The 24,913-nt window shown below is 38.0% G+C and overlaps 1 long non-coding RNA gene across 2 annotated transcripts in view; it reads right to left on the bottom strand.

Moving 5' to 3' along the window:
- Nucleotides 1–24,272, bottom strand: part of LOC110015789 — a 154,217-nt gene extending 129,945 nt beyond the window's left edge. For both annotated transcript variants that reach the window (XR_002291056.2, XR_002291055.2), the window contains exons 1-2: nucleotides 24,173–24,272; nucleotides 23,995–24,058 (exon numbers count right to left, since the gene is read on the bottom strand). This is a non-coding gene — a long non-coding RNA (uncharacterized LOC110015789). The remainder of the gene's footprint in view (nucleotides 1–23,994; nucleotides 24,059–24,172) is intronic.
- Nucleotides 24,273–24,913: the final 641 nt, after the last annotated feature.

Here is a 24,913-nt window from a genome sequence, read left to right as displayed (position 1 = left end):
TTTCTTAGGATTTTTAAGCTGTTTGATCATCAAAGGTCTATAGAAAAATGAAAGGTTTAAAGACTGGAGGAGTTACAATGGAAGTTAATTCTAACTCTGTTGCTTTAAAGCCTATGACTTTAATGAAGTACATCAGAAGCAGATAGATGAAGATTTTACTACTTATTGCATTAATCATTGAAGTAATTAACATGTGATTTTGGAAAGTAATCTAATAATCGAACTGAAAACTGTGAGATTATAAAACAAAACAGCAGTCAGAAATTACAATAAAAGATTTCTAAAGGGAGTAATTCAAGGAACAAAAACATGGTCATTGACTGTGAGCTGAACTGTTGATACTGAGGTCAAACGTGACTGCTACTGTATGCATCAGATATGTTGTGACAAAACATTAAAAATAGCATTTGCATAACTTCTTAAAAAAAAAATTTTTAATAGAAAGATGAGCTACAGGCCTGTGTGGAATAAATATAGATTGGGATTATTAAGAACTGAACTCCACATTTCTAACAGTCAGGCTGAAGCATTGGGGCACGCATGTACCACGTATACAGAATTAACGGGCAGTCCATAGAATTTGTGGGTTGAAAAGAATGAAAAATCTGTACGACAAGCCTGTGCCTCACTGACTTCACCCTTACCTCCCTCCTTGTGTGTTGTAGAAGTGTTCACCACGACCTGTCGCTTGCAGCATGCCGTTAGAAAATATTGTGCATGAACATATTGTGGTCTACAAGCAGCTCAGTGGTCCTGTGGTAGAGAGTCTGCCCTGCGGCAGGAAGTTAAGAGTTCAAATCCAGGCCAAGTCATACCAAAGACTTTTAAAATGGCTCACTGCTCCCCTAGGACGCATCTGGGTGCGTGACAGCTAATGGGACTTTAACTTTAATTTCCATAGAGGTTTGACCTTTTATTTGCCCCATATCCACCCGTAAGGGCAGTTGTGAGTAAGGCTTAAGGGTTCAGTGTCCCACCCAATTTGACAGGGGTAGACTCTTGGAAAAGGCGACAGAAGAAGATAACTAATATCCAATGCTAGAAGGGCTATATGTGAATGTAGGTCAAGATAATGAGAAACGAGAGAAGAATAAGTTACTGGAAATGGTTCATCTTCAGGGCAAAGCCAGGAGCATGGTGATAACCCTACATGGCCAACAGAAGCAGACAAACACATCCTTCAATTCACTGAAAATAAGATGAAAAGCTTCCAAAAGCAGGTTACAGGAAATCAGACAATCCAAGACAAAGTCAAAAGTCCAAAGACGAAAAACACAAGTCAGGAAGGTCAAAATACTGGAATAAGCTCTACCAGACTTGCAGAAAACAAGCCATCATGATTATAGTTAGTTCAAGGACCACTTCAGGTACTGTGATTCCTGCCATATATACATGAAGTGAATATAATTGTTACAAGACAGGATGATCTCTGGCTCTTAATCTGAAAAGTCTGACCATAGCGTCTCTATTTGTTTTAGAGTTCTTGTTCTAAATTGGTGATTCAGCAGTGAGAACTCGCCCACAGGTGTTGTGGAAAACAGGAGCTCCCCTGTTTGTTCAGACACACGGTGATAATAAAAGGACTAATATTTTTCCTGTGAGAGAAACCAATTTGGCTCCTCTCCCTGAATCATAAACATGCAGCGAGAACTTGATTATGACAGCACATTAGAGCTCTAGGGGCTGTGCCCAAAACCCATTATATTCAATTAGTGAAGTGTGTTGGAACTGATCAACAAGTGAATGTGTCGAGTAGTTTGTTTTGAAGCAGATGTCTTTAACACCGATCATGAGGTTCATGCATTTGTTCCGATGAAGCTACTTAAACCAGACTTTGCAGCAGACAGATGCCAGGGGACTTCATTTGTGCTGCTATTACTCTAGGTGTGTTTGATTCTACAAATATGCCATGCTGACATTCAGTACTGTAATTCAATTCATTTTTACAGTTATTTTTTAAATAAAAATGATCAAAATAAGTACACTATTGAAGGATATTGTTAAAAAAAATGCTCAAAATCTTTTATTGTCATCATTTGTGATATCGTAACTTCCATTAAGGTTGGAATTCTCTTTGCTGCCTTACTTGTCTTGCAGATTTATTTTTAATTTGTTGTGTTTTAGGAAGATGCTGTTTTAGAGCTGCAACTGAATCAACTGATAAGACAAACATTTATATATTTTTTATTCTTCAGGGTTTGGAGCTGAGAAAAAGATTAAAAACTGATCTTTGGCCGCAGTTAACATCACTGTCTTAAGCTGACACAACAAATTTAAAAACACAAACTGGAAAGGAATATCCAAATTAGCAGCAGTTTTATGTGAGGTCTCACTAGATTGCATGCATGATGTGGCAACAGAGGAACAATTAGAACAAGTAACTATAATGATATACATTTGCTTTAAATGTAGGTTTAAGAAACCTCGACTGGACATTTAACATTTTCTGCTTCTCACAAGGGAAAACTACTTCATTCAGGATAATAGGTAGAATTAATCAAATCAAATCAACCTTTATTTATATAGCAAAGTGCTTTGCATAAAATACAATCAAATGTAAAAACAAATTGACAAGACAAACAATACCGACCCCCCCCCCAACACACACCATGATAAAAAGAGTGACAAAATAATGGAATGTAGAGACCAGGCTTTATCCTGAAGCGGGGAAACGATATTTTGGGGACATGTCCACATCAGTGACCCCCCACCCAGGTTCACGAAGTACACTACCACAGGACCCCCCCCAGATCTGATCAAAAGAGTCAGACCCGGGAGATCCCACTGCAGTGAACCCGTTCACTGAGAAGGGTCAGTCACCGATGTGGAGGATCCCTCTGAGGGAAACACCGGAGTTACAACTAAAATGGAAAAGGAATCAAATTAAAACTAAAATATATTTCAAACAAAGAACAAAAAACAAATAATTACATAAATAAACCTTAATAGACATTTAAAATGGTAAGTGTGACTAAAAATTAAAAATAAATAAATAAGTACAAATAAATAAATGTATATACATACACATTTATCAAACTAGTAAAAAAGAGAACCTAAATAATTATAATATCAAATAAATTCCTAAAATTCAACTAAACGCTAAATTAAAAAAGTAGGTCTTAAGCCTTCCTTTAAAAACATGAACAGTCTCTGAGGCTCCCTGGGAGGCTGTTCCACAGGCGAGGTCTATAAAAACTAAATGAGGCCTCGCCGTATGTTTTTGTTCTAACTTTTGGGATAACCAAAAGGGCTGTATCAGAGGACCTCAGGGTCCGCGAGGGCTCATATTTTAAAATCATATCAGATAAATATGAAGGCCCAAGACCATAAAAACATTTATAAACCAATAAAATAACTTTAAAATTAATCCTGAAGTCCACAGGGAGCCAATGCAGCAATTTTAAAATGGGTGTAATGTGTTCCCGCCCCCTGGTTCTCGTCAACACGCGTGCTGCTGAATTCTGCAGCAGTTGGAGGTTCGATATCCTTGTTCTGGGAAGACCAGAGAGCAGGGCATTACAATAATCTAATCTGCTGGAAATAAAAGCATGCATTAGCACATCTTTGCCTGCAAGAGAGAGAAATGGACGGACTCTGGCAATGTTTTTAAGATGATAAAATCCTGTTTTTGTAATATTTTTAATTTGTGGTATAAAATGAATCTCCGAGTCAAAAACAACACCCAGGTTTCTCACACACTGAGAAGTTTTGTAATTCTTTAGTTTAGATAAAATAATCTCTCTTTTGTCTTCAGAACCGATCACTAAAACCTGTTTTGTCCTGGTTTAACTGTAGGAAGTTCTCTGCCATCCATAACTTAATGTCTAAAATGCATTTTAAGAGTGTGTTGACCGACTCTTCGTCATCAGGAGACACGTTGATGTAGAGTTGAGTGTCATCAGCGTAGCTATGAAAACAAATGCCATGCCTCTCGATGACATCCCCAAGTGGCAGCATGTATTGATTAAAAAGTAGTGGGGCTAAAATTAAACCTTGGGGGACCCCACAGTTGATGTCAAACACCTTTGAGGAGCAAGTATCCATACTTATGTAAAAACTTTGATCTGTGAGATAGGAATAGAACCGTACATACATATAGAGCATCACTCCTACTTTATTGAGCATTAATAAGTAGCTAATATGTGTTGTTATAAATCTTTAATTCCTAATAAAAAAATCTATAATGTGTTTATTAATGACATTTTTTTTTTTTTTTTTCTTTTACTTGTCCTGTCCAACAGCTAGGCAAACAGATGAGAGCTGAGGGCCTCTTGTGTTGGACATATTTTATTTTAACAAGAGGGGTTATTCATCTTCAGACAAACCAAAGGTATGTCTAAATAAACCCCTTTTGTAATTGAGGCCAAACTTTATTAATTTCAATCATGTTTGAAAATCTTTGGTGTTGGACCGGACGGAAAAGGAAAGAGGGGAAGAAGAGAGAGGGACGTTAGAGAGAGGGGGGGGTAGGAGGGTGATAATAGGAGGGGAAGGGGGGTAAGACCATGAAGCAGCATAGAGCAGACAGGTTTACTGGTTGTTTATCGTTACGGTACGGTTCAAATGTAGTACAAAAAGGGCGGGGCCTGTTCACACACACTCAAATGTTATCAACACACCTGCTAGCCGCAAAAATGTCCACATGTCAACATGTACACAAAACAGATAGTGTTCACGAACGCATACCTATGCCTTTAAACCAACTAGTGTGAAATCTTTCATTCATTCAATCATGCAAACTATTAGTGCAAAGGTGGGCTAACACCTGTGCTCAGGTGAGTGTATATGTTCTTCTAAAATGGATGGTGGAATGTGAAAAGAAGGAGGAGGAGCGCCCAGCCACCCCCACACCCATACCCCCGCCGCAGCAGCAGCGGCGGGGGTATGGGTGTATGGGTATGGGTATGGGTATGGGTTATTAATGACATTTTAAGGCTTTACTCATGACCTATTTACCATTTTTAAACTAAATTCAGTTTTTGAGGTGGTAAAAACCCATTTAAATGTATATTTATACATCCACATTTTTAGACATGAACTGTTACTGTGTTAATAAGTAATCTATAAAACCGTACTCCTATTTTAAATTGAAATCAATTCTGGTGGTTTTAAAACATTTACTACTTTTTAGTTATCTTGTATTTGTGACCTAATCTAAAGTGAGGACTATATGTGACTTATAAAGCTTTTACAAGTAAGATATGTAAAAGGCTCCATTACCTTCTCAATAAAAAAAAGAGCAAAACAGAGGAATATAGAACACAGAAATATTTATTATACAGGTAAACTGTAACAAGCTACATTTTATGCTTCATTAATAATAAACATTTTTCCAGTAAAATTAATAATAGATTAGATAGATTACTGACTTCTTTACCACTGACACGCCTTCTTTTGAAGAAGCAGAGACTGAGGACTTTGGGGTGAGACTGTCTATTACCCAAGATGAAGTCATCTCCTTGCAATGGGGCCTCCAGGCTGGGGAGATTTGTCCCCCAGCCCCAAAGCTAGTGGGGCTGGGGGACAAAAGACCCAAAATGTCCAGTCTTAAATTTTAAACTCCTAATATGTCAAAGACATTTTGGTTTTGTTAATTAAAAGTAGCAGTAAGAAAAGTTTTTCTGTTAAAAGGCATTTTCATTTACAATTTTAAATGCCAAATGAATATTAAATATCTAGTTTTTATCCATTTAAGTTAAAAAAAAAAGTTGTACTGTATTGTACGTCCACAAAATTGGTTGTATCTTTTATGTACGGATTTGTGGACCATTTCTTGAGATGCCTATCAAATAATGTGAGAAGGAAAGATACACAACCCTATTATTGTTTCTTTTTTGTCAGTTTGTGTTTTCTGTTCTTCTTTCTGAATAAGAAGCTTCAGGTTTACATTTTCCATGCAGCTGCTTTCTGTTTGCGGTAATAACAATCCTCTCATTGTTTTTGCTGGATCCCATCAGCCTTGTGTTGCCCCGGGTTTTGATTTATTTCCCCAAAGTTCTTAAGGGTTTTTTAGGTCTACTTTTTAAGTTGTCTTTCTCGTAAAACGTCTGCTTCTTTGTCTCCTTCACATCCATCTCAAGAGCACCAATACGACTGTACTTTTTATTTATGTGGTCAAAAATTTACTAGTTTAAAATCTCTGTCAGTTGTGGTGTTTTAGTAATTGTCATGTGGGAAAATACAGTTCAGACTTGTCATACCAAGTTTAAAGCTCACTTCAGTGAAATGGAAGACATGGAAAATAATCTACATTTTTGTAGAAATGTGTTTCGGTTTAAATCAGACATAAAGTAAATTGGTAGAATAAAGTGGTCAGTCAGTAGAACACAATCCTATCTAATTGTTTGCATTTAGCGACAACCTTTTATGATCAAGACTTGTTCCTGCCTCTAAAAGTTCTCTGTGTGGCTGAAATCAGGTTCTCTGTTGGATTAAGATGTCTGCAGTATCCAGGATATTCTTGCGATGTATTGATTTTTAGAGTGGACAGACAAAAAAATGACTCTCTTTATTGGCTTCTCATGCAGGCAGTCTTTTGTGGTCAGACATATAATTTTCCAGCTCAGTTTGAAAGGAGATGAATCATTGCTTCAGCAGGAACGCTGCATGCTTTCTGTTTCAGACCCAGCAGAACAAGTTTTTATTCTTAATTCAGCTTTTACAGTCTGGCCCTTTGTTTTGGGGGAAATTGCTTCTTTTAAAAAAAAAAAGGAGAATTTATTTTTTGGAGGAGTCACAAAAACGTACCTGCAGTTGAACCAATAAAAGCCAAAAACCCATCAGCTTTAGGAAAAGTAATGAGATAATAACAGACTTTCAGGCAGAGAGAAGGGAACATTTAAGAAACAAGGTGCACAAAGAAGCCGAATCCCCAAGAGCAAGCAAACAAAAACCAAAACGCTATAATAATGATTGACTGGACAGCAGTTTTAAAACAGGAGCCTGATGCAAAGTGAACACAAAAAGCTTTAAAAACAACGTTTTTTGATTAAATATACATAAAGTAAGCAGGTAAAAATGAAGTAACCGTGACAAAGCAAAGCTTGAAGTAAAGGCTGAGACTTCCACAGCAATGCAGATGCACTGATGGCCGTGGGCTCCTTAATTCTTTGCGAGGAAGCAATTACTCTTTGAGCCACATTGGCTGTGTCTTCACTCGCATTTGGCATCTGGCTCTTAAACATAATAATTTGTTGTTTCCAAAAGCATCCGCTTCTTTTTCCATCCTCCCGTCCAGCTGTAGACTGTGGATCCAAAATTGTCTTAATGAAAGACAATTAACATGTGTCACACATAATTATGTTTAGCATCCTCATCCCTAATTGTATTCTGCCCAGCAACACATTTATGCTTCCTCTTGTTCCTTCAGAACAAAGGGGTTTCAGAGTCATTTATACGTCTTTGCATTTGTGCAAATCCAGTTTGATGGAAAACTTTGGAAAAATTCAGTTGTACATGAATCTTCAGGAATGATGCGGAGGTTCTGATTTACACATCTTTGTGATGACAGGTCAAACAATCATAAGGTTTTGTGCTCAAACCGCTAGAGAATGAAATATTTTTGATAATATAAATCACTGTTCACCAATAATGAACAAGAAAGAGAAAACGTTCAGTCCCTGGGCATATTAGGGACAAAATAAGTTAACACGTGGGGCGGCCGTGGGGCAGCCGTGGTGCAGCGGTAGGGCGGTCGACCCATGGTCGTAATATTGCAGGTTCGATTCCCACCTTGCACGCCCATTAGTCGATGCGTCCTTAGGCAAGACACCGAACCCCACCTTGCCTCTGATGGTAGCCAGACGCCTGTGTTCGGCAGCGGAGCCGCCAGCAGTGTGTGAATGAGTCTGTGACTGTAAAGCGCTTTGGGCCTTGTAGGTAGAAAAGCGCTATATAAGTATACGCCATTTACCATTTAACATTTTCTCAGCAAACAGCAAACAACAACACTTAACAGCTACCGTCAATAAACATTAATGTGATTATGTGACATTTTACATCCATAAGCAGACAATATTTATCTTAAACAGGCCTCCCACAACCTCAGACTAAAACTTAATGCTAACATATAAAGCTATTTTTTTTATTATTTCTGTATTAATATTGATACGCTAAAAATGTAGATTTTGGATAATTGTCATTATTATTATCATCCGCTACAAATACCGTAGTGCATGCAACTTACTATTAACGCAGTGTTTTTCAACCAGTGTGCCGCGGCACACTAGTGTGCCGTGGGAGATGGTCAAGTGTGCCGTGGAAAATTGCCCTCATTAACTGATCTAAAAACATTTCCCATCTCCAGGATTTCAGCTCTCTGTTCATCCAAACAGGCCCTGATAAAACACTGAGGAGTTAGGAATATAAAAGATCTTAAAATACTTTTTCTTTGCGTTTATTTTATTTTATTAAAGACATTTTGATAAGAATGACCGTACCGCGATTCAGCTGCAGCTCCGGCTGTATTTGGGAAAAGTCCCGTCCCTGTACTGTCTCCACCAATCATTCTTGAGGGGCTTAATCACATGTCATCAGTCTGACCAATCAGAAGTGGTTAAAGTCTTCACTTCCTTGTCCCGATTTAGCTCGTAAAGTCGCTCAGTTCTAACAAAAATACCAGCTAAAGCTCATCTTTTGCGCTGTAGCTTTCCACAGAATCTGGTATCAGACCGTGGAACAAGTGAACAAAACAATGAAGCTCTGAAAACCGATCTCCGGCCGTTTAATGCACTACATCTCCCATGATGCATTGGGTTGTGAGAGTGACAGGGCACAAGGAGATCTGTCGTTAGACGTCTTGAAACCAACGAACACACATCAAACTATTTTTAAATCTTCTAACTTAACTTTTATTGAATCTTTTAGAAAAAAACAGCTGCAGTTTCCAGCTTTTTCTGCAACAATTATCTCAAAAATGCATGTGAGATTGTGGAGGGGCTGTAGATCAATACAGACTATGAGTTTATCCTTCTTTTTTTAAATTTTTGGATGCTGGTGTGCCGCGGGATTTTTTTTAAGGTTAAAGTGTGCCGTGGCTCAGAAAAGGTTGAAAAACACTGTATTAACGTGTTTGTTTTTTTTTGTTTTTTTTTTACTTGTCCTGTCCAACAGCTGGGAAAACAGATGAGAACTGAAGGCCTCTTGTGTTGGACACATTTTACTTTAACAACAGGGGTTATGAATCTTCTGACAAACCAGAGGTATGTCTGAATAAACCCCTTTTATAATCGAGGCCAAACTTTATTCATTTTAAATCATATCTGAAAATCTTTTGTGTTGGACCGGACGGAAAAGGAAAGGAGGGATAAAGAGAGAGGGATGTTAGAGATGGGGGGAAAGGAAGGTGATTATAGAAAGGGAGGGGGGGGGGTAAAAACCATGAAGTCTAAGTCAAGTCTATAAGGGCGGGGCCTGTCCACACACACCCTCAGATGTTATAAACATACCTCTTGGCTCCAAAGAAGTTCACATGTCAACATGTACACAATACAAATAATGTTCCCACACACATACGTATGCCTTCAAACCAACTAGTGTGAAATATTTCATTCAATCACGCAAACTATTTGTGCAAAGGTGAGCTAACACCTGTGCTCAAGTGAGTGTTCGTATTCTCCTAAAATGGATGATGGAATGTGAAAAGAAAGAGGGAGAGTTCCCAGTCATCCCCACACCAAGAACCCCGCCGCAGTAGCAGCGGCAGCTACAACACCCCCCCACCCCCCCACCACCCCCCCCCCCAACACCCTCATGATAGCAGATAGAGATCAACCGCCACCCAGGCCAGGGCCAACAGGATCGCCACGAGGGCCCCCAGTGAAATTATTTATTTTAGAAAGTTGATGGACATCACTTTAGATTTGTGTAAAGGGAACATCAGTTTCATTCTAATAATAACAGACTTTAAGAGCTTTTTAAATTTTGCTGTAAACCTGGTTTCAATTCCTATCAAAGTAGTTTTGAGGGCAAAATGTGCAAATTAAATGAAGAAAGTGTAGCTAATAACATCAGGCATTGTGAGAAGATTTAATGTTAACCTCGTCTCAGACCAATCTTGGCACAAAATCGATGCTTAACAGTTCATTTCTCAATACAGTTGGTTTGTTGGTCAAAATTTTGAAATTCTCTTTGTTTTTTCTAGTCTAATTATTCAGAGGCAGCGAAAGCCAAGTGGTATATTACCATTAAGTGTTTCTTTATTTGTAAAGACACTATGAATATGAAATTATTCTATATTTTATTTATCAAAGATTTTGAGCCTCATTTGCTGTTTCAGTATTTTTTGCTATGGCTTATTAGTTTCCTTCAACCTTTAAAGCCGGTTGGTGAACTAAGAAAGAGTATACCCTCAGCTTCAAATAGCCTGCAATCCTCAGGGGACGCCCAAAGGCGCCACACCACATGGAGCTCCACATCCACCGGTGGCAAACATACACGCTACAGCAGAGAGGGTGGAGGCCAACTGTGAAACCCTCACATAAAAACAGCAAGGATTTCCTTAAAACGTTCCATCTGTGTCATATGTAGAAATACCTGAGCGGCTTTTTCGGAGCTGCATTGTGGAGTTTTAAAGCAGAAGTGGAGGACTGAACGGTACATTTTTTTTCTGGCAGTGATTGTCTTGCAGTGTCAGTGAAGCTGTAATGACGACCACATGGACACGCAGATGTGTTTCACTGCAGCACCAAGCTGGACAGCTGGTGAAGGCCAGCCTCGCAGTTTCCAGTCCAGCTCGTCCTCCATCTCTCTGTCTACATTTATGGACAGCCGGAGACAGATGGAGCAGACGAGGCACCCTTGTTTCATCCCCTGGAGACTGGACAAGGAGCCTAATCCTTCACAAAGTTACACTGACGCTTCATGCAGCCTGTATGTCTGGGTACTTTATGATTTGAGAGGCTGTGTTTTTGTCCAATTATGCAGTTTTCCCCAGACTCAAGTCTTTGAATGGAGTTTTGTATAAACATTCAACTGCAAAGCTTCACTCTGCATTGGTTTTGAAATTCATCAAAAATGATTGTCATTATATGGCAAAGAGGAAATTCTCCATCTATAGATGTGCACTTATTTGTTCTTTTAAAAGTATTAAAGGAAATAAGATTTTCTGATAAAAGTGATTATTTTCTAAAACATTTAGTAGAGAAAAAGGACAGAGCGAAATAACTCCATCCAACCAAGTGCTGACTGACATGGGGGAAGATGGAAAAGATAAAAGGAGATTTTTCCCCAAATCATTCAAATTTATGTCGAATTTCCAAGTACTATAAAACGTTTAAACAGTTTTTATAGTTTGGTGATTTTAAACTGTCTGACTTAACAAACAAAAGAGACTTTTGTCTAATTTATTTACTATATAATGTGTCCTAATGCACATTTAAATAATAAAAATATCATATGAGCTCTAAATTTGCCCTCTTATTATTATTATTATGACACATAAAATGATGATGTTTGCAGCTCTGTTGCACATCACAAGATGTGTGACAACTGAAACAAGAAATGCAGTCTTCATTGCATCTCTAAAGCCTCAATCACATGCACCCGCACAGGTAGCTGACCCGAACAGATGCTGTGGATTTCTGGGTTGTCCGGCCGCGTAGAGGGTCATAGAGAGGAGCAACTGCATCTTAAGGGGAGTTCGAGTACAGGCTGCTTTAAGCCCCTAGGAATGCAGCATGCACGGGATGTGCAATATTGGGAAATATTTCTTTACTTTATTTATCTCCACAAAACTTTCATAATGAGGAAATAAAATACTTTGTTCTTAATTTGTTATTTTTTTATTTTTTGTCCTCAAAAAGTATCGATAAGAGTATCGTTAAAATACCGGGATCGATAAGCAGTATCGATAAGAGTAGTAGTACTGTTAAAACCTTAACGATACCCAGCCCTACTTATCAGATCCACTCCAAATCACTATCCAGCCTAGTGCAGAAACAGTCATATTGGTGCAGCCATATGGTGTTTCACACCAAAACCCAGATACATTAAGAAAAAGACAAATATATTCTTGCTTTTGCTACTCTAATAGCAAGGCGCCATATAGTATTGCACTGGAAATCTAAAGACCCCCCCAAGGGTGTCCCTGTGGCTGACGGATCTTATGCAACTATTACAACTTCAGAAAATAAAATATTCAGCTCAGGGATGGAGAGACAAATTTTTCTCAGTCTGGTGTCCGGTTTTAGATCACTTTGGCAAACTCACAATTCTTCCTGAGGCCTCATCACATTCTACTATCACATCAAAATAGTTTATAGTTTAAAATATTTAAACTCTTCTTAATTATTATTAGCATTATTAGTATTATAATTATTTTTATTTTTAATGTATTTTTTATGTATAAATATCACATCAGCTATAGACAGTATGTACCTATCTTTCTCTATTTTATGTTGCCACTTGGTTGACCAATTCGACCATCGAGTTGATCATATAAAGGTATGCTTTTGTTACATTGGACAATATACTGTAGGGCTGCACGATATGAGGAAAACTTGCGATGTGCGATATTAGAGATTAATATTGCGATAACGATATCATTTGCGGTATATAAACAAATACAAAAATAACCAAAAACATAATTCCTATTTCATTGCAACAGTTTAAAAATAATACTAGGTGACAAACATCTAACATAATAGGCCTCCATCTGATTGGTAAACAATGGGAAGGCGTCCATCTGATTGGTCAAAGCATAAAGGGATTTATTTGATTCTTAAATGCTTCAAGCTGCCATAAGATTGTTTTAACACATTTAAGGTTTACGATTTATTGCGGTTTTCGCCGTCTCTTGCGATATGCATATTGCAGAGATGGATATTGCGATAACGATTAATTTGCGGTATATTGTGCAGGCCTAATATACTGTATATCTTAGCCTTGTCTTGCAAACTATGGGGGGGGGGGGGGGGGGGGGGCAATGAGGGTGTTTTTTTGTTTGTTTGTTTGTATTTATTCATCTTTTTATTTTCCCTTTTTTGCCGGGGTGGGGTGACAGAGAGAGGTGTTTGGGAAAAAGAAGAAAAAAAAGAAAAAAACTGGCCAAGTTGTGTTACAAATATGTAACTATTTCTTTGTTTCATTGTATTTCATGTATATAACAATTCTCTTTTTGTTCGCAATAAAAACAAATGTAAAAAAATAATGTCAGTGGATTTAAAAGAGCTTTTCTGTTTAGGTTTACGAATTCAGTACCTTCAGATGAAAAACTGTTTTTTAAGTGTATTCTTTGCCGTTCGTTTATTTATATATATTTTTTTACACCTTTAAAACATATTTTCTTACTTTTTATCAGTGTGTTTAACTATGTAGCCTCAGCGCACAAACAGCTTAGGACTTGTTAATTGTAGCTTCAGCTCATGCAGGTGCTTCACATCTCACAGCAAAGGTCACAGCTGCTTCCCACGAGTGTATATTTATCTTGTCATGTTACATTGTCTGCCGCAAAGCACTGATGTAAATGCAAACGTGTGTTTGCTCGGTGACCTCAGAGATCAGAACGTGCTGCACAAAGCAGCGGAGAATAATTTCACGTTCACCTTGTCCACCTGTTGTCGTCTGCGTCATGCTAATCACAGCTTTGGTACGAAGCTAGGTTAGCCGAGGACTGGTCAGAGCACCATGAGTATGCAATGTGCATATTGAGAAAGATATGCTCATTATAACTGAGATAAAGCAAAATCATTATCAAAAGGCAACAGCATAAAAACTCAATTAACTCCACGAAGCTATTAAAGAATGCGTCATAAACCAATGTTGGCTCGCACCCACACATCAGGGCTGGAAATGTAATTTGACTCAAAATGGGTGTAAAAACCTTCTATGAGCTTCCCTCTTCATCAACCAAGGGAAATAAGCACTTCTCATGAAAATCACGTTTGCATTCCCTTGTCTAAATATAGAGGTCAAGCCCCCCACTGGCTTAATTTACTCCACTCTCTTTGTTAACACCACAGCCTATGATGCCCAAAAAACATTGAAAACAACATTTTTCTATTATCTCCTTAATGCCACAAATGGAAAAGATGAAGACACAAATCTAAACAGTTTGTAGACATAAGAGAGCAACTCTAGGCAGTCCTTCCTCTTAATGCGCCTGCAGAAATGTTTGCCCTTCCATCAGTGCTGTCTGTCCAACACTGACTGACGGTGATGCATGAAAACACCATCCCGTCTTATGAGGAGACTAAAAAGCTCTTTTTCTGCTCCTGTAGGTTCATGCACCTTTACCCTCTTTCTGTCAAATTCATAAAACCTATCATAGCTGCACACAAATGCCACATTTTGACTGAGCACCGCACATAAGGCCCAAAGCATAATTTGGAACCATAGGGACTTTCCATTACTTTCTATCACGAGAATGTGTATAAATAAATCAGACAGTCATAAGGCGTTTCAGCTGGGAGCAGAACTATCTCATGGAAAATTGTGCTATTTGTCAAATTTCTTGGAAAGTTTGGGATTTTATGAAGCTATATTGGCAAAAACATCCAGATAAACACCGACGTCATTCGAAACAGAAACGTAATTTCTCTGCCATCCATTCATCCGAGATGGAAAACAGATTTTGGTAGCAAAATAATAAGCCGAGGTTTACTTAATAAGTGGCAACTAAAATCCCCAATGGCTTACACTTTGAAAAGCAGCATCTAATGGTTTTTTCACCAAGTTTTCATTGCACGGAGACAGACTCGGAGCGAGCCTTGTGCTCGGTCTTCTGTCAAAAAGAAAACATTAAGAGGATTTAGGGATTATCTCCACTACATGTGGTGATACTGGTGCTTTAAATTGGAGAAATGCATCACATTCTGGCATAATTGCCAGCAAATGGAATGCAGCACAAACAGGTTCTTTTCCAAGAAAAACAACATTTTTATTTACAATGTCTTCTCCCAAAAGACTTTACTGTGAAGGGTTGAGTGAGACGTATCAAGCTGATTTCAAGCCTGCTTTTCCCTTTTTGTTTTTGCCACTGATTTAGAATTGTTCTCATTCCTGGAGTTCCTTTTCTCAGCTTTTGGAAGTTAATAGAAAAGGATTTATTTTAATGGACCTGTCATATTTCTGTTCTCTGTGAGCTGCAGGTCATGTGGTTTGCTCATCTACATTTTAATGCAAAGAAATGAAAGAGCAGAAGAGTGTTTTTTGTTTGTTTTGCTTCCTTTAATTCCATCTGTGCCCTTCGGCCTTGATTTAATGGTAAACGGAGATGCATGCTTAAAAAACAAATACAAAAATAATAAATACCAGCAGACCCAAAAAAAAGTCCTAAACAACGTTCAGCAACACAGACGTTTAAACCAAAAACAGGTAAAGTCTAACTCCATCCAATCAACAGTCCTTTCTTGCTGTTAACATTTAAGTTGTTTTTTCCCAAACAAAAAAAACCCTACAAATTAGTAAAATATAAAAAAACAAGTCTTGGAATTAATATACTGTTTTTTTATTTTCGATAAAAATCAAATATGAAGGATGAGAGTGTAAATAAATTCACATGTTTGTGTATTTGTGTTGTACTTAAATGTAAAGACCAGAGGCAAAATAATGTAAATATTGAATCAATAATCCTAAAAATGACCAAAAAAGCAAGTACACCTAAACAATATAAAGCTTGAAATAGCAAGGATCCAACATGAAGTGGCTAAAATCAATCATTTAAAATGTGATCAACAGACAGAATCTGCTGATCACCCACCTCAGCCAGGTGTGATCATGTCCAGAGAAAGTAGGAAAAAGAGTCCAGCGAAAAAACAAAACATTTCCTGAACATAGAAATGTGTGCAAACTAATTCGAATAACTTCACTGTCAAACTTGATTGACAAGCATTCCTTTTCATTTGATTGAATGTGTCATGTGTGTACTGTACTGTTTGTATGTATAAGTGCAAACATTTAACATAATATTATCAATTATGATGTAAAGAAAATAGAATAAAATGTTATTTTCCAACCAATTTATGAATTAATATCTGGTATATAATAAGTATTATAATTGTCTTTTACCTGAGTTTTTTAATGCTTGTGATAAATCAAAAGAATTAAAGATACACATACAACATAAACTAAAATAACCTATTCAAAAAGGCAAAAACCTATTTTAATGCTAACATTAGTATTGGCATGCATGTAATGTATAGACCAATAACAATGGCCTCAGTTTTATATTTTCTAATCTGGACATTGTTGTTGTTTTCAAACTACAATATACCTGTAATCTTTTTTCACTGCAAGCAAAAACATCGTCACTGCCGGAGTACCCCAGGGTTCAGTGTTAGAGCCCTTCTTCTTTGCTTACAGCTAATGTGTGTGTTCTAATTTTTACTCTATGCAGATAATGCTAGTCTTTATTTCAGTGGCATGATTCAATACCATTTTCTCTTCAACCAGACCCTGTGCAAACATAATTGTTCTTAAAAAAATCTTATTTAAAATTCCATCAAATTTTTTTTTCTGTTTTCATAGGCAAAGTGTAATTTAATTAAAGTGTAATAAAATGGAAGCACAAATGGAAGTTAGAGGAGCAGTCTCAGAAACAGAAGTCTAAAAAGGCAAAAGCTGTAAAGACTTTTATCACAAATGTTAGAATCATTAGGTGTACCTGCCTGGTACTTACCCTTTGAGCCTTTGAGCAGCCACATTTTCTAACAGCCATAAAAGTATCCATAATGATTACAACAGAAGCAGAGATGCTATTGAAAATGGTGATTCCTATAAAAGCCCATTTATCATCCCGTTCTCCAAATAAAACATAAAAAAACATAATTTTATATCTTTGAAAGTGCTGAAAGGCAGAAAAGACATTTTACTTCAGTTTGCAGATTCATGCGGCTTCGCTGTGGCCAGAGGCTGAACACCGCAAACTAGGGGGATGCATGCATTTTTTATGATCTAGCATCTGTCATAGATGCATTGAATCCATGTTGCAGGGTGTGCAGATGACCTCATTAGGTTCAGATCCCTGCAAATGAAAGTGTACTTTCTTCTAAATACATCTCGTGTTTAGTTTTACTTTGAAAGCATAAAAAGCAAGAATGTAGATGAAAACAAATCTGTTTGTAAAGACCACTTCAAGCTCAACAAAAAAAAAAGACTTCATCCACCACAAAGTCATGCTGTACGTGGTAACTTGACATGAGGCCTGCACAATACATCGCAATATCAAGCTGTGCAATATGTGCAAGCAATAAGCGACGCGGTCAGCCTGACAAAGCATTTCCTGTCTCCCAGACTGGATGCAGCATTTAACCTCACTGTAGGTAGGAGGAGTCAGCATAGCATCAGCTCTGGTATGTGGATACACCCACATCTGCCAAACAGCATGGACCTCACTTCTGTTCACAAGTTCCTCAGTTATGGTTTTTTTTGTTTAGTTTTTTATTACTTATTGACAATTGAGGTATCATACATAAAATTACAAACAGTAACCATATAATCAACATTACATCCCTCAGGTATGATGAGGAAATTTACACCCGCGATTCCCCATTTCCCATGAGTCTTAGAGGCTTAAGGTGGGGCTAACCCCCGGCTCGCCACACTGTTGTACGTGTTTAAGAATGAGCAAGGAGCAGCAGTGGATGGAGGGGCGAACGGGTACAGCTCTCCTTCCGCTTGTGTCGCGGCAGCGTTATGGGAGTAACAGGGCTGGTTAAAAAAACACACCAGTAAAATAAAGCAGCGGCGACTGAAAAGCGCGCGCCTCTGCGCGACGCCCGGTCGCTGGGCGGCTGCTGGTGGACGGAGCGAATCGTGTCTGTGCAGAGCAATCGGACTTAATACTGTACGTTTTGTGGATGAGGGGCGAGAGAGGATGCGTTGTTACGTGTGGGAGCCTTCAGACTGCCATCTGTCCCACAGCTCTATGTGAAAGAGCAGCAGGAGAACATGTCTCCAGCTCACACGCCGGCTGTGGGGCGGTCTGAGCTTTTCAAAGTAAAATTCCTCTCAGTCCTTAGAAGTTTCCAGTCGTGTCCCGACAAAATAAAGGCTGATGTTATTCCCACATATTTACGTGCAGCCAAGCTGCAGATTGCAGCTTTACCCGCATCGATTCATGTTCATCCAGGCTAAATGTTGTTAGCACCTGTTAGTCTTCACCTAACCGTTCCTCCGGCTTCGTTCTGCCACAAAAAAGCACTGCCCACACAGATTAAAAATAAAATGAGCGAACAGGTGCTTCATAATAACCATAACACAACAATAATAAACGTACGTTTAAAAGATCATCTCGTATATTACGGAGCTGCTAATAGATGGGCTAATAAATAGATGGGCTAGTGTCACTATGACTCTGATGTCAATTCACTCCTGAGCATGCGCTGTTCTCTCCGTCACGCAGCTGACCGGCTTTTCCAAACATGTTGGTGATGGTGGATTTAACGATTGCTTTTAACTTGAAAGCTGCATCATATTGTAGTGGCAATCACGTGCACGTTGAGTCTAATAGCACCAAAGAATTCTGGGATGCGGCTGGGCATGCGTGTTTCTTTTTGTTGAACCATGACTAAAGTGTCTAAGACCTGAAGTCAGGTGCATGCTGTTTGGCTGCTGAAAGGTGTATTGAAAAATAAATGGTTAGCTGCTTGGAGTTGGATTACACATTCAACCTCTTCTCTGAGACCGAAGAAATATACAAGGCGGCCGCCAAATAAATCCACAAATTAGCCGCGTCACTGAATAAGCCGCAGGGCTGTAAGCGCATGACAAAAATAGCGGCTTATAGTCCGGAAATTACGGTACCTTAAATGTGCTAAAACAATCTTAAGGCACCTATAAGTATTTAACAAATCAAATAAATCCCTAATTGATTTGAAAAATTGGATAGACGCCTTCACGTTGTTGACCAATCGGATGGAGCCCTTTTATGTTAGATGTTTGCTGCTATGTAGACGAGGTTCATTTGGAGTATAATTTATGTTATGTAGAGTCTTATTTAAATTAAACTGCTGCCGTGAAAAGGAAATGATGTTTTTGGTTGTTTCGCTATTTGTTAATGTATTGAAAGTTAAATCATCACAACAATATTGATCACTAATATAGGGACTTTGCATCATATAGCTACTTGACATGTCAACAAAGCCCCCCACCCCCGAGTCAAAGCAAAAGCCAAATCTAACTATGTGAGGTTGCCAGGTCTTTTTTTTCCCATTTTAAATGATGGCTTTTTAGTGTGTAGTTTGACTTCTGACACAAACATTTACGATGGTTGTTTTATAATACCAGCATCAAACAACATTTCCATAGACAATCCCAAAAGATCCAATAAAATCTTAAATTCTAAATTATATTAGAAATCTCTGTAAAACCAGATTATAAGAGAGTTGTGCAGGAAAAAGACAGTCAATTGTTTAACACTAAGCTTTTAAAGAATAGCATTCAGTCTGGACTTGGATGTGGTTAGAGAGAAGCTTTTGTATCCTTATCAGGAAAACTGCTTCATATTTAAGCAGCATGAAACTGAAACGCTGCTTCACTAGCTGTATTTCCGTGACACCTGCGTGCAAAACTATCGAAATTCTAAAAATGTCAAATAAAAACACAATTTTGCAATTACACCTTTTCTATTAAATCCTAATTATGCGAACAAAAAGAAACAGATTGACGTAATAAGTCGTTCAAAAAAATGGCAACGGATGTTAACAATACTTTGATTTACAGCACATACATTCACATTTCTGCCGCAGCACTAGTGCTCATCATCATCATCTATCAGACGTCTGAGTCTTCTTCAGGCCGTGGAGCGGCGAGCTCCTTACACGTGGGAGGGGCTATGGTTAAAGCCATTTTTGGAAATGATGGTTGGTGATTTTACAGGGGAGCTGTGGATCCAACAATTCCACATGACACGCTCAACTTTTGATGAGCTGTGTGATGCTGTGGGACCCTGGTGGCGCCCGCTGTGCAGCAACCAAGGCCGCCAGTTCCTACCAAGAAGCCCATCGCCATCCGGCTGTTGTTCACATGACTCATTTAAGTAAAAAAGTGTTTCCATTGCAGTTTTGTGAAAAATGTCATTTCGATACGCCTCAAAAACCACCTCTTCCAGCCGCAAAAGCTTTTTCTCGACAAATATGAGTTTTTTCAAAATTGTTCTGTTTCCATTAGAAGAATTTCACAATTTCATAGTCAATGGAGAGCTTCAGAGTCTTAACTGGTTCATATTGGATAGATTAAGTCTGTTACTAAAACATGGAGAGCACACAACACAAGCAGAACAGTTTTAAAGTCTATTCTCTGAATAACAGGCCTACTCTGTACTCAGTAACTATGCTCTACAGCAGTTTAGACAACAGAGAGTACAGCAGTCTAACCTGCTGGAGATAAATGTAGGAACAAGTCTCTCTCAGTCTGTTTTCATGATATAAAAATGCTAATGATGTTAAAGATTCATTGTGGCTCCTAAGGGAGTAAGGGCGGGCTTTCTAATCCACTTCAGTCAACCAGTTCTGGTCCTGACAGGAATACATCTGAGAGAAGGAGTAGTGGGGATGCTACTTCGGTTCAGCACTAGTGAATTTCCCAGGAAGCATCTGTGATTTGCTGCTGTGTTTGTAACAACACTATTTTTCTATCCTGAATCAGTGAGACAGAAAATCAGCTCAACAGAAGCATAAATGAAGAAAAGACTATAAGAACATGTTAAAAACACACAAAAAGCACAATATTCATTGAGTGGGTCTGTAAAGAGAATTACATATTAGAACAGCAGGATGGATAAACATCAAAGTAGATTCTGTTCACTTCAACGCAAAAACATCTGTGTGTGACACTGAAAGCAATCCCTGCCAAAACTGAAAGTAATCATAAAAAATGAATCAATCTCACACAAATAATTACTTAATGACTGAGAACACCATTACTACCGTTTATCAGCACAAATTTGCGATCAAAAGAGACCGTAAAGAGCCTCTCTGTCTAAGTGATGCTCAAATCGCTCATGATATTCAGGAGCTTTACGGACCAAGCTGAAACTGATCAACCAGCGTCAAATAAAACAGGGATGTGTACATTGACTGTATAAGAGTACTGGACTGAGCGAGTGTGACGTCATCCATAGAAAATGCCTCCTGCTCCAGCGAAATGAAGCCAACTCAGCCGACATGTTTTCACGATACAGACGGCACCATTTGGAGCCAGATGAGGTTAGTAAGCAGTGATTGATCTGAGTCGGTCTGAGTCAGCGTTTCTACGGCAACTACTGTCGCCAATCAGGAGTGAGCTTGTTGAGGCCACACCCCTACCGCTGAAATTGGGCTCAGGAGAATCTGTTTATCAAGCATTTTGAACGTTTGAGGTGGGGGCCAGCGAGCACCACATGCGTTTATTGAGGCGTCTGATTGGTCAGTTTATAAATTGAATAACTTGCAATGAAGGAAACATGTCATGAAAAAAAATGAGGATTAGCAAGAACATGCTAAAGCAAATGTGACAGATCAAAATTGATTCCTCTGACCAATAGAATGGCTGAGTAGCAGCTGTTTATTTCTCTATGGAGCCACTTCCTGTTTGGAATGGCAGGGGGGAGGAGTCACACAGTCCAGTTCTCTTAAACAGTTAATGGATGGGTTAACTACAGGTCTGAAGGGCCGGTGTGTCTGAATGTTTCCCAGAAATCATTGCACTAATCACAGCTGGTAAATCCAGCCAGTATTCTGATTGTCCAGCATGCACTGACTTTTTTTAGACTACTTTGACGGGCGTACCCAAATGTGCTTATCTTCCCAATTAAACATTTATTTTAACATGTATTAATACAATTTAGATTTATTTAGCCCTGCAATGATCTGGTACATTTTCCAGAGCCTGCCCTTCAGTGGCTGGGTAGGCTCCAGCATTCCTGTGACCCCAAAAAGTAACAAAGTAAGTCTAGAAAATGGATGGCTGAAATTACATTTAACATTTACTTTTACATTTAGTATTGAAATCACTATTATTTTGAATGACACAACTAGCACGTGTTTGTAGTAATTCTGACTTAAAGTTTATTAAAAAGGAAGCAAATATTAGAAAAGTTGACTAAACTAGTAGACGGTATGGTAAAAAAAAGTAAAATCTCTTTTTTCGTACCAAATTTGACATGTGATTTTAATCGATTTTCTTTTCGATTGTGGTTGACCGCGTCACACCCACAAAATCCCACACCGTCACAGCTCTAATTTATTCCAACCGAAAGCGTGGCCCATATAGACGTTTGTTATAATCGGAAGAAGTTTTTCTGGGCCCATGTACACGGTTGGATTCTAATCCGATCTTTGATCCGATCAAAACATTTTGCACATGTAACCGCGTCTTCCGTTTCAGGTGTTGAAACAAATTTGTCGTACTCCCACTTCTGGTAAGAACAGCCTTTAAACAGATTTTGCTGCAAGTGGTTTGATGCTCGTCAAAACCTCAGTAGATAAAACGTAGATGTCGGCTCACCAGCCAAGATGGCGGGTAGATTTAAAAAAATAAAAATAAAAAAAAATCAACAAGCCACACATGTTTTTACCAGCCAAATTTTGCAAGGAAAAACTATACATGTGATTTTATGAAATTATATTTTTCAAACGGAGAGGAACATAAGATTAAACAACAGATTTTTTTAAAGAATCTTTTTCTAAGTAACTCCTTTATTCTACTATGGCGAGAGCAACCAGAAAAAGGCTGGGCTGACTTTACGCCAGACAACAGAAGCCAATAAAGCAGAGTGCTGGGAAAATAAAATCCAGATTTTTCCAAAAACAAATCTTCTAAAACAACAAATCCCACCTGGCCATCAAACACAAAGTCTTCTGTAGAGACAACAGCAGTGCCTTCACTTCTCCTGCAAGAACATCACATCTAGCCTCCAACATTCTGACCACTTTCTATGGAAAGGGAGCAATTTAACAAACGTCACAAGATCTGGGAGGCGATGCAGCCGGTCCAGGACCACAACATCACCAAGCACGACTCACACCTTCATGGACTGTTCTCTTTGCTGCCAGGCAATGCAAAATTAAGTGAAACACAACCAGTTGACAGACTTGTGGAAACTCACTAACCACAAAAAATATATATATATATATATATATATATATATATATATATATATATATATATATATATATATATATATATATATATATATATATATATATATAAAAGAACTCTATTACTCCGATGTGCAATAATCTGTGCAATATGCACAAAGAGAGAAGCAAAAAAATATTTGTTAATCACAGATTCTGCAAGAAGTTCCAGATAAAAAATATGAGAATGTTCATCATATGAACACTTCAACTCTGAGACACTGGTTGGAAATATAATGCAGGAAATCCTACTTGTTTTTTTGCTTTGAGTTAAAAAGATTACACATCTGATGTATTAATTTACAGTTAAACCCACTTAAAAAGGGAAAGTTGTACATATTTACGACACACAAATACATTTTTTGAAGTTCGTATTTTTGTTTTTTGTGAAACAGTCTAAACTTTAAGGTCTCAGATTAGTATAAAAATATAGTGGACTAATAAAGTATAAATGGAGTATTAAAAAAGTATGAGCTCATGTGGTACTCAGTACTTGGTTTGGCTCCCTCTGTGTGAATCATGTGGCAAAAAGGCTTTATTACTACAGCAGACAAAGGAGGGGAAAAAATAAAAGGTTTTTGTAAGGCAGGCTCTACAGCATTAAATATACATATTTGGGGAAATGTTCTCATTAAAATATAGGACTTCATTAAGTTAAATTAACCTATTTAAGTCCTATATTTTTATGTTTTCCTAATATAGGACTTAATTAAGTTGAATAAATTTTGAATTTCAAATTAAAATGGAAAAATCCTTTTAATCCATCATAGGCAAACAATGGGCCATGGCAGCAGCTTTCAAACATATATAACCACTTTCATTTCAACATAACATAAACACAAACTCGTTTTTCAAGAAGATTCTGAACAAGTTCAGGAATATTAACACAATTTGCCTGATTAGAGAATGAGTTTAAAATTAACCAAATATTTGTACTTACAGTGTTTTACTTCTGAAGACGCCTTTGAACCAGAGACACCTGAACTTCAGGCTCCAACTTCCCTCTAAAATCACGGATAAATTCACATACTTAATGTTTAAGTACTCATCCAGTTAACTTACACTTATTCCAAATTTACCAGATTAGCAAACGGTACAACAAAAAATTTTGTACTTACAGTCTTTGTATTTTAAGCTACACAGACTTTAAAAATCTGCACTTTCTTTTTCAAGAAAGCGTTTTTTTCCTGAAGAGAAATGGCGCTGCTCGCACGCGCTTCCCGCCCCGCCCTACGAGGAGTATAGGCGGAGTTTGCTGCTGCTCTTAAAGGGCCAGTGTCACATTTAAACAGCAGGAAAATGGAGCTAAAACATATTCTGACACATGTTGACTATTTTTTAATGCCAATTATGATGTCACCCATTTTCCAAAGTAAAAACCTGAAAAATATTTTCTGATTAGAATTGCCTTCTTTAAATTCTGGATCATTCAGTTTCACAATCTTTTGTATAAATATCTTTCCAAACAAAAGCCTGTGTTTAGAGGATCAGATGCAAAGGAGTTTGTGAATCCGCTCCTACTGTCAGGAACTGGAGGTGTAAGACCCAAAATGCAGGAAATTAGGTGGCAGAAATATAAACATTTAATCAATACACTTAAACAGGATAAAAGCCATGGAGAAACAAAAAGGACGTAAAGCATAGGAACAGACGAGTTATCATTCAGGAATCATTGAAACGTTTCTTTATTTCAGGAAATGACTGCATCCGTATCATTTAATCAGAAATCAGAATCAGAAATGTTTCATCTACGTCAGGGTTTTGGGTGGTTAACACAGAAGCAATGAGCTGCATCCAGACTCATTTTCCAACTCCACGTCTGCCGTCAACTAATCATTGTTTCATTTAATGTCATTTCA

The sequence above is a fragment of the Oryzias latipes genome, chromosome 10, assembly GCF_002234675.1.
Source record: "Oryzias latipes chromosome 10, ASM223467v1".
NCBI lineage: Eukaryota > Metazoa > Chordata > Actinopteri > Beloniformes > Adrianichthyidae > Oryzias > Oryzias latipes.
This window is presented reverse-complemented; position numbering and strand designations above follow the sequence as displayed.